Source organism: Vulpes lagopus, chromosome 18 (genome assembly GCF_018345385.1).
Source record: "Vulpes lagopus strain Blue_001 chromosome 18, ASM1834538v1, whole genome shotgun sequence".
Taxonomy (NCBI): Eukaryota; Metazoa; Chordata; class Mammalia; order Carnivora; family Canidae; genus Vulpes; species Vulpes lagopus.
Window position 1 is genome coordinate 46,436,940 of NC_054841.1, and position 11,337 is coordinate 46,448,276.

Genomic DNA, 11,337 nt, shown 5'->3' on the forward strand with positions numbered 1-11,337 from the left:
CTAAACTAGCACACATCCCAGCCAATTCACTGGGCACAGAGTTTACTCATGCCTTTTGAGATTACCATTTTGTGACTTGTTTTCCTTATTTATTCTTAAGAACCAATTATCATTTTCCAGATCCCTTTTGCTACAAGAGTATAACCAAGATGCAACCCAAGATTGAATATTTGGAAGTCTGTGTTGGTATATCTTCTTTTTTTCAGATTTTATTTATTTATTCATGAGAGACACAGAGAGAGAGAGAGGCAGAGACACAGGCAGAGGGAGAAGCAGGCTCCATGCAGGGAGGCCAACGTGGGACTCGATCCCAGGGACTCCAGGATCAGGCCCTGGGCTGAAGGTGGCGCTAAACCACTGAGCCACCTGGGCTGCCCCTGTGTTGGTATATCTATTTGGCTATAGGTGAAAGACAGAAAAATAGGTTGTGTGTTTTTTTTTTTTCTTTTGTCACCTTTGAAAGATAAAAGGAGGAAGATAGTGAGAGCCACCATTATTTCCTAGGTGATTACAAACAAAGGAAAAGGAAGAGAAGCCTATCGTTATTTTTTGGACAGCAACTTTATCCTTGGGACAAACTCAACTGGATTAAGAAAAACTTTTATACTTCAAATATAATGTGATAAATAGGTTTTCAGGATAATGGCCTTATTTTCCTTCTAAATATCTAGACATTTCTTTGGTTCTTCCTTAGTGTGTTTTATTCTGGCTAGTATAGGTCTAAAACACATTTTAGATCAACTCCATGCAAAAGGTGATCTTATAACCTCTAACCTTACTAAGTGCAGCTTGTATCTTTTTGTCACCATTGAACTCACATAACTATGGGGCATGTTTTTCCAAACTGACTGGGGGATGGAAATCTAGGATTTTGCACCAGTTCTACTGTTTTAACTTGGAAAATTCCAAATGTCTGTGGGACTCAGATTTTCTACTTGTAATAAATAGATTATAATAATTTATCCATAGGCTGTTTTGAGAATAGAACAAAAACATATCACTATGTCAGTCAATAAAATTCTTTGAAGTGAGGAGTCTTTGCAAATTCAACATAGTACTTTACAAATAAGAGATTTTTTTTTCAATTTCCCCAAATCACCTCAAATTCTGCTGAGGGAACAGTCACATCTTGAGATTTGAAGAAAACAAAGTTTTTAAAAAAGAAGAGTATTATGTGATGGTATAAGTTTGTGACTTATATGATCTTATGTGGAATGTATTAATGTTAAGTAAATATACACATCTTCTCTCCCTGCTCCATGGGAGGAGCTATCTCTTCACCCCATTGTTGTTGGGTGACTCACTTAGACCAATGAAATGTGAGTGGATATGATACATGCCACATCCAAGCAGAAGATTTAAATTCAAATCATATGTATGGTTTGACTTGGTCTCTTGTACTTCTGCTCACCATCATGAGAAAAGCCTTCTCCAGGTAAGCACTTCTGCTTCAGCCTGGCTCACTGAAAGATGTACAAATGCACCAGATCTGTGTGTGACCTGCACTTTCCTCCTGAACCAGCACAGCTAACCTGCAGACTTGCAAGAAATACACGATAATTGTAAGCTGTTGAGATGGGAGGTGTTGTTATGCAACATTTTTGTAGTAAAAGCTGATTAATTCACATATTAAACACCTTCTACCTATAAGACTTCTCAGGACATATATTATGTTAATGACCATTGTGGATCTCAAAATTAATTGGCCCTAGGCTAGACTTACGGCTTCTGATGAAGTACTATTTTAAAATACAATTTTCAGTATTTTTTTTTTAGCAGCAGAAAGGTTTTCAAAAACAAAAAGGTTTAAAGTTATATACAACCTATTTTGATATAATTCAGTAAGAGCCATGGCTTTATTGTATGGTTGTATCCCCTAATACAGACTAGTAATCTAGTATAGTGGGCAAGAGCAATGGCTTTGGAGTAAGACAAGCCTTACATTTAAATCCTAGCTCCTTCACTTAGGATTTAAGGAACTTTGGGGAATTCATGTACATTCTCTGAAACTTAATGTCCTTATTGGTAAACTTGGAATCATAATAATCATGGAGTTGTTATGAGAATTAATTGAAATAATAATAGTTTTTACACAGTGCCTGACTCAGTGCATGGACTTAATAATAGTAGCTAAAGCCACTATTTTTTTAAAGCCCAGTTCTATAAAATTCTGTTTATTCCAATTCTGTTTATTCCAATTCTGATCAATTGGAAGTAGAAAAATATTAGGGCTAAAGAATATAGAATATAGTTGATTTTTATTAAAAACACAGATTATTCAGGGGGAAATATCCTCTGCATAATTTAGGGGCCATTTTTGACTGACTTCATCTGTCTAGTTTCCAGGGCACGTTTTCATATTACAGAATTCAGGTTTTCCTAAGGTGCGCCCTCCTCCATGAACAGCCCCCTCCCTGCACTCTCTCTGCATGGTAGAAGCCTGGCAAGACAGGGACAGTTGGTATTCTGTCTGCAAACACTTACGTGAATGGAATAAGTCTCCCTGCTCCAACCACCTGGGTGCTTCCCAGGACTTCCCATTCCTATAAACCACCTGCCTGGGCTAAATTAGCAATTTCTGCTCCTATTATAATCCAAAGGCAGAATTTGAAATCACATGGAAACTTACGACATTCCAAAGATTGAAGTAGAACTTCTCTAACCCCTGCTATGATTACTCTGCTCTGTGTCGGAGAGGAAATGATCTTTTAAAAGGTGGAATAAGCAAAAGGGGCAAACAGTCTCTTCTGGCCTTTCTTTGGGATTTTTAAGGCATTTCCCCAAAGAGCCCTGCTGGCATCTCTAACTTTCCAAGGCTTGTTCATTGTGCCAGAGAAGGAAATGTACCTAGAATTGCTCATTGGGGTAATATTTAAGTCAAGGCTAGATTTCAAGCTCGGTTTAAACACAACATTTTGATTTTTTTAAGAAGAAAAATTTGCCTGTAAAAAGACTGCTTTTCGTATAGAGAGATCCATAAACATGCTTTGACAACTTTCAAAATGGGATAGGAGTAGGCCTGTATTTCTAAATGTAGATGCCTTGAGTCAGGGTGAGTAAGCTAAATGAATCTATTCATTTTAGATATATTTAAAATTCTCCTCATCATGCACTGAAATTCTCCATAATTTCCAGTGATTCTTTCTCATATTTGGCATCATTTTAATCTTTCCTCTCCATAAAACAAACACTAAAGTCAAAATGTGAGCAAATAGCATTGGGAATTTTATAAATGTTATATATAACATTCTGAAGTTTAAAAAATAGACAGTTCTGAAGGCAGACATTACTAATCAAAAATTATTTAAGGTAATGAGTAGCAATATGAGGGTGACTTCAACTCTTATTAGAGCTGTTGGTTAATAGATTATCAATATCTGCAATTGACATCTCCTTGCTACTCTTCTTGCTGGGAGGAAAATTCATAATATCAATGTCTACATGAAGACAGTGGAACATTTATAAGACATTCAGGCAAGCCTGTGGCAGTTAGGGTGTGTCAGAGTACAGAGAACTTGTGATAAAATATACATAATATAAAATGGATCATTTTGACCATTTTTCAGGGTACAGTTCAGTGGCATTAAGTGCATTCACATTGCTTTGTACCATCACCACCATCCATCTCCAGAACTTTTTCATCATCCCAGACTAAATCTCTATATCCATTAAACAGCAACTCCCCCTTTCGCATTCCTCCAGCCCCTGAAAACAAGCATTACACTTCTGTTTCCATGAATTTGACTATTCTAGGTACCTCAAATAAGTGGTAGAGATATCTTACGATATTTGTCCTTTTGTGTCTGGCTTGTTTCACTTAGCATAATGTTTTCAAAGCTCATCCATATCATAGCATATATCAAAATTTCCTTTTTTAAAAAGTTGAATTATCCATTTTATGCAATGCCACATTTTGTTCATCCCTTTATCTGTCAGTGGACACTCTGATTGCTTCTACCTTTTGACAGTTGGACATAAACATTGGTGTACAAATATCTCTTAAAATCCCTGCTTCCAGTTCTTTGGGGGTGTATACCAAGAAGTGAAATTGCTGGATCATATGGTAAATCTACATTTAATTTTTTTAGGAACCACCATACTGTTTTCCATAACAGCTGCATCATTTTACATTCCCACCAGTATGCACCAGGGCTCCAATTTCTCCACCTTCTTGTTATCACTTGCTATTTTGTTTTTTTGTGTTTGTTTAATTTTCTTTTGTAATAGCCATCCTAATATCTGTGAAGTGGTGTTAAGCTGCACTTTTGATTTGCACTTCTGTTATGATTAGTAGTGAGGATCGTTTTAAGTGCTTATTGGCCATTTGCATATCTTCTTTGTAGAACTTGTCTATTCAGGTCCTTGGACCATTTTTAAACTGGGTTGTTCAGTGTTTTGATTGTTGTCAGGTTAGCAAAATATAGATTCATAGCCAAGTTATGATGGATTTGTCATCTCAAAAATTGTAAAAAATGGAGATAAATATTATAATGGGTCATGTTTTCATTGTTGAAAGATTGTTGAATAAATATAATACATTTTTAGTCAGTGAAGGGAGATTTATTTTTCATGGAACTCATTCCATACAAATCATATACTTTGATATTTAGTGGAATTCTCCCCTTCCACAGGTATTTCTTTTGGACCTCTACAATCAGAGAACACAGTCAAGAGAAGTGTTTTCCTATGCTATTTCTCCTCTCATCTCTTTCCTACCTTCTGTTTGCTCATTTCTTCTTGCTGTGAAATAGCAGTGTTACCGGCAGCAAGATCTTCTCTGTTTGTTTTGGGAGCAGACCTCCCAGCCCAGGTGGGGTGTGATGGAGCTCCATTCAGCATCCTCCTGGCCACACCGAATTCTGTCACCGTGCCCTTCACCTTGTCACTTGTTCAACCGGGCCTTGGACAGGTCCCCTTAGCTCTCAAAGCCTCTTTCCCCACATGTAAAGCTGTATCTGACATTGCTCACAGAATTGATTGCTGATAACCTGAGGCCTGGCCTGGCAGCTCTGCAATTGCCTAGACTCCTGGTCCTTCTCAGTTCCACCCTCACCATTACCTCCACAAAATGGACCATCCGTCCAGCCCACCAACTCCCTATAGTAGCCACAGCTTCACTGGAAATTTGAAACAGACACTTACATAGCACTTACCCTAAGCTAGGCATTTATACAGAGTATAAATAAATTCCCTCGGCATTTTATGCACAGTAACTCATAGATATCTTCTAATAACCCTATGCATCCTATTATTATTCCCATTTTACAAATGTGGAAACTGGGGCAAGGATAAGAAAAGCAAATTCCCAAGGGCCACACAACCAGTAAGTGGTGGGAGCCAGGGAGTAGCTCCTATGACTTCTTAACCACCACTTCAGGCTGATTTGGGATTTGCTTGGCCCCAAGGAAACTGTGTCCAGGTCCTTCTCCCTCCCAGTCTCAACACCTGCCACTCACCAACCCTTCCCTCCACTTTAAAGCAAGTCACCAGAAGAATTATTGCAACTTTTGAGTCTTTTTATTGAAGAATACACTTTTAGACTAAAACATAGAACTTGCCAATAAGGATATTATTATATTCATCTCTCAATTTCATCCAATTTGCTGTCATCTCTCTTCCACATATTCTTGATTGATGGACTGATACACCATTGAGGAATTGCTAAATTGAAGCAAAACAAGATCAGGGTTGAATCAATCTCACAGCTGATTGCTACGTAACTCTCATTTCTCATGAGATGAGAATCATAAAGATAAACCATGAGGATGCCTGTATGTGGCCATAGATCAAGACCAAAATGCTCAAATTATGATTTATCTTCTTTTTGGAGAGAAATTATTAGGAAAGGCAAACATTTGTAAATAATACAGTGATCATAGTCTGTGGTCAGGAATCTAGAATATTAATATGTGGCAGCATTATAACTGAAAATCCACTGCTTATTCATCACAGCTTATATTTGAAGTTACCTCAAATCACTGAATCCAAAGCCAGACCATGTCTTTCCAGAATTTCCTGCACTGAAAATCTTTGCAAGATGCCTCAATTCTGAATTTACCAAACCACAAAGGAATTTCAGTTCTTCCTCTCAACCCCTCACCTGGAACTGAATCTCAGGAGGAGGCTCTCAGCCCAACAGTGTGGACAGGCAACACCTGTCCTCTGGTGAGAGAGGAAAAAATGAGCAGTTTCAGAGAGATGGTAAAACCTGGCCTCAGAAATAATCACCATCTGAGGGATTCACTGTAAAAAAGAGGGAAGGAGTTTAGGTGGAAGAAAATTGTGAAATGAATAGAGAAGGAAGGAGAGCAGGTATAGGCAGATGCAGTAATGAATTACAGAAGGTTGATCAGCAGTGAGTTACCTCTTAGGTAAGTGCTATTGATATTTACCTTAAACCAATGTAGAAACTGAGGCACAGAGAAGACTGGATGTGAGATTGCTCAACATAGGGGCCCCTGGGTGGCTCAGTGGTTGAGCATCTGCCGTTGGCTCAGGTCATGAGCTGGGAGACCTGGGACCGTCCTACATCGGGCTTCTCCCTCTGCCTGTGTCTCTGCCTCTGTCTCTCTGTGTTTCTCATGAATAAATATAGGGGTGGTGGAAGGGGAGGAGGGCGGGTGTTGGAGGGGAATGGGTGACGGGCACTGAGGTGGACACTTGACGGGATGAGCACTGGGTGTTTTTCTGTATGTTGGTAAATTGAACACCAATAAAAATTAATTTAAAAAAATCATAAAAAAATAAAATATTTTTTAAAAAATTGCTCAGCATAGAGGCAGAGATAGAAAGTACAAAAAGGGCTACTCTGCAGGATGACGTCTGACACTACCGTTTTCAGTATTGTTCTGGGTGTTGTAGCTGATTCTCCAAGATACATTAACAGAGGAGAGGCATGCACTGTGGAGAAGGGATGGCATAGTTTTTATTTGCAGATAATATAACTGAATTCTTAGAAAGCTGAAAAATCAGTTACAATTTTAGAATACCAACAGAGCAATAAGATAATGTTGCTAGATACAAAACAAATATACCAAAACTAAATAGCTTTCATTTATTCACAAGCAATAATTTATTCAAAAAAGATAAAATATATGAAGCCCATGAGCAAAAAAAAAAAAAAAACAAATGGCTTTAAGAATAAATGTGCAAAAGTAAAACAAACACCACAAAATTTGCCTGAAGATCATAAAATCTTGGTAACTGACAGAGGCTGAGTGATTATGCCACAATGTCATATTAGTTGAACAATCAAAGTATCGATGGGATTTCTTTTAAAAATGTTAGAGAAATTTTTCTTAAAAGATAACCGCCAAAATAACCAGGACTTAAAAAAAGAGAAGAACTCTGGGAGTGGCTCCTCTTGGCAGCTACAAAATACAACACATAACAGTACCTACCATTTGTAAACCACCTGTGGTAAATACCATGCCGTGACTTTCCTGAATGGCACATTTCCCTTCCTCCAACAACCTTATGTAAGGCTAGGGAGTTTGTGTACAACTTCACAAAGTCACACAATTAATGGCAGGTTTTTGCACAGCACCATCTAATTCAGTACCCACTTGCTTAGTCACCATGCTTTAAGCTACAAAAAGTCAAACCAGGTAGCATCAGTGCCTAATCAATGATAGGTCAGAAATGGGTGGCCTGGATTAACTGTTAAAAGAACCACCTCTGATCAAAGAATATTTTTAAAGAGATGCTGAACAATTACTTGCTTGTTTTAGAAAGAGAAAACAAAACATCCTCACATTATGTGACCTACAGAGTGAAATGGAAAAAAATGAAAACAAGTAAAAAAGAATTTACAATACAGAAAAATATGTGAAAATCTAGCTGCTGTCATGTTAGAGAAATGCTTTCTATGAAAGAAATCTCAAGGTGAAATTAATAAGATGTAATGACTCAAAATGTCAAAGATGTCTTAACCAAATATCTTAAATTGGTTAAAATTATAATCAAATGTAGAAAAGTGCTCGTATTTTGTGAAGGAAGCCTAATAATATGTATCAAGCTGACTAAAAGTTCTTGTGCTGTGATTCCCTATTTTTGTTCAAAGACTTTATTCTGAGGGAAATCACCAAAGATAAGATGCCAAAGATGAGAGTCTGCCCAGCCACAAACTTGGTTAAAAGGTGTTAAAGAATCTAACTGGAGAAACAGATTCAATAGGAAAAAAAGATTAGCTAATTCTGGTGCATCTCTATGATACATATGTCACAATTAGCATAGTATTTTCAAAGAACATATAATGACATGCACTCAGGACAAAAATTTAAGAATGTATGTACATCAGGAAAAGAGAAAAATAATTGTCAGATTATGCACCAAAACTTCAAAGATAATTATGGGAGGGGGTGGGAATTACTAGAAAGTCTTTTTTCTTAAGTTTTTATGTAAATTGCAGTTAGTAAACATACAGTAATATTAGTTTCAGGTGTACCATTAAAAGTGCTTCAATACCCCCATACAAGGCCAGGGCTCACCACAGGTGCCCTCCCTAATCCCTGTCAGCTGTTTAACCCATCCCCCCCTTTATAATGACCAGCAGTTTTTTCAGAATCTGTTTTTTGGTTTGTTTGTTTGTTTTTTTTTTTTTTGACCCTCTGCACATCTGTTTTGTTTCTTAAATTCCATATACAAGTGAAGTCATATAGTATTTGTCTTTCTCTGGCTGACTTACTTCACTCAGCATATGCTCTCTAGCTGTATCCACGTTGTTGCAAATAGCAAGATCTCATTCTTTTTTATGGCTGAATAATATCCCATCCAGTTAATGGATAGTGGACTGTTTCCATAATTTGACTATTATAGGTAATACTGCTATAAACATAAGGGTGCATGTATCCCTTTGAATATTTTTGTATTCTTTGGGTAAATACCCAGTGGTGAAATTGCTGGATTATAGGGTAGTTCTATTTTTAAGTTTTTGAAAAACTTCTATACAGTTTTCTCCAGAGTGGCTGCACCAGTTTGCATTCCTACCAACAGTGCATGAGGGTTCTGCTTTCTTCACATCCTCACTAACACCTGTTGTAGAAAGTCTCACTTCCCTATTTTTTTAAACTTTGGCAATATTTTACTTTTGCATACTAAAAATAATCCACATTTGAAGTTGGAAAAGGAAAAGAAATTCAAAGCTAAAACACTAAATTCAAAATTGCATATCAAATATGATTATACATTTTTGATTTACATTATGATATACATTATACATAAATGTGGATATATTTTTAAAAATCATAGTAACTATCAGACAGGAAGCATGATTGGTAACTTTCTATTTCTTTTATACTAATTTTTATACTTCTTAAAATCTGCCATGTATTATTTCATTGTTTTAATAAGAAAACAATAAACAGTGTGCTTATGTAAATGCAAATCTCAAAATTGTTCAGCTTTTTGGCTTTCTGCAAAGCAGATTTTTGTGTGTTGTGTTATGGCATGTGTGGACAAGCCATTCCATGTACTTGTGTCTCTGGTTTGAATTATATAAAAGGCATCTCATTTTCCTTTGTGAGTGTGTCACCTACATTTTTGGGTGTTGTTGGGTATAGGTGAGTGTGGTGAAGAATGCACCTTTCCCTGTCTTATATTCTGCGGTAGTGGCAGAAAGTTGGCTTGTATGAAGCCCAGGGGGAGGGGGAGTGGGCAGAGTGGAGACGCCCCGGCTGGGCTGGGGGGTGCTGCCAGGACCTCCAGGGCTCAGAAGGATGTGCGAGCTGGATACAAGACCCGCTCCCAGGAAGCCCTTCTGGACGGAGACTGAGTAGAAGTTTCCTTCTTCTGTCCTAGGGATAAGTCAGCATTGCTGGCAGCATCTGGATCTGCAGGTGAGACATATGTGAACACCGATGGGATGGGAGGTCCTTTACTGAATTTTTTTACACTGATGTTCCTATTCGAAAACATGGCTTGTTGCTGTTAACTGCTGCAGGTTCTCTTCCTCCCAGCTGACGCCACCAGAGTGAAATGAGAGAGGTCTGAGGAATTCTGTAAACAGCGAAGTGCAATGAAGGTAGGAGTAGCTGTTCAGAAAAAAGATGGGCCTGTCGATTTGCCCAGCACTTGTCTCTCAGCATATCAACATCCCTTTTCTTGCAGAACATGTTTTCCTACCTCCTCACACCCTGGACTCCTTTTACTGACTTTTCTTTTCACACCATGCTAATTCATGCCTTGCGTGCCTTTTTTTATCCTGCTGTGTGGCTGAGAAACGTCAAAGGCAGTAGGTGGTCATGGAATTATGCCCCAAATCCTGTAAGGGAAGTAGGTGCAGAGTTGACATGACTCAGGACAGGATCTTTCAGCACCAGTTCTGGGAGCTTCCAGATTGCAGAACGCAGGTCCTATCAACCGCTGAACCCACAGGAGGCCCTCATTTGGGCCCCAGGCATGCAAAGAGGTCAGACAGCACCTGTGTTCCACGAGCTGGGCTTCCTCTGTACCCTCGATCCGCTGAGCCGTGTCCGCAGGCCTGGCAGCCTACACAGGGCAGGAGGTTTCCAGACATACCCTTCCATTGAAGAAATCGGTTCTATTTCATCAATGGAAGGGGGGGTGTCATTGGCAGCCAGCTCCCTGACTTCAGCTGATACAGTGCTGTGGCAGGCAGCCAAGCCAGGTTTGGCCAACTCAGAAGTCTGGCTGAGGTTTCTGTGCCTCTTGAACACCATCAGGAAGGAGCTGTTCTTTGGCATTGCTCATTAGTTGGCAAAACACTTTGTTTTCTTTTTTTTTTTTATTTATTTTTATTTTTTTTTAACACTTTGTTTTCTAGCCTGATTTGGGTACTAATTCCAAGGCACAGATGTATATTTTTAGATCCTCTTATGTGACACTTGAATCTGCTTGCCATAGGGATTCTTCTTATATCCACTAGAAATAGTTTGCTCACAAAGCACTAAAACTTCACACAGCCAGTCAGGAGATCAAACGATGAGGATGGGATTCGAACCCACGCGTGCAGAGCACAATGGATTAGCAGTCCATCGCCTTAACCACTCGGCCACCTCATCTCATACATTTGTCTTTGCTTTTATATATGATTTAAAGAATAGTCAGAAGAGCTGTGTATTACTCCAGTCCCGAGAGGACGGAGGCCCAGCACTTGATCTGAGGAGATAAAAGATTGAATAGTGGATTATTTAGGTAGAATCTTCCCCTCAATACACAGAATATTCCAAGTGCTTTTGTTAGATTTTTTCCAGATGAACGGCAGAGAAATAAAGAAAGAGCCAGGCAGTAGGTTCAAGAGTGCTGTAATGGGGAGTGCTCCAGGGCGAGGTTCCGGGACTCAAGAGAGGTGTCCTAGGTGATGGGGATGGGGATAGT

The 11,337-nt window shown here is 38.7% G+C and overlaps 1 non-coding gene across 1 annotated transcript; it reads right to left on the reverse strand.

Annotated features, from left to right (window-relative positions):
* Window positions 1–10,939: 10,939 nt before the first annotated feature.
* On the reverse strand, window positions 10,940–11,021 carry TRNAS-GCU. The gene has a single exon. It is a non-coding gene; the product is annotated as a tRNA-Ser (tRNA).
* Between the last annotated feature and the right edge of the window lie 316 nt (window positions 11,022–11,337).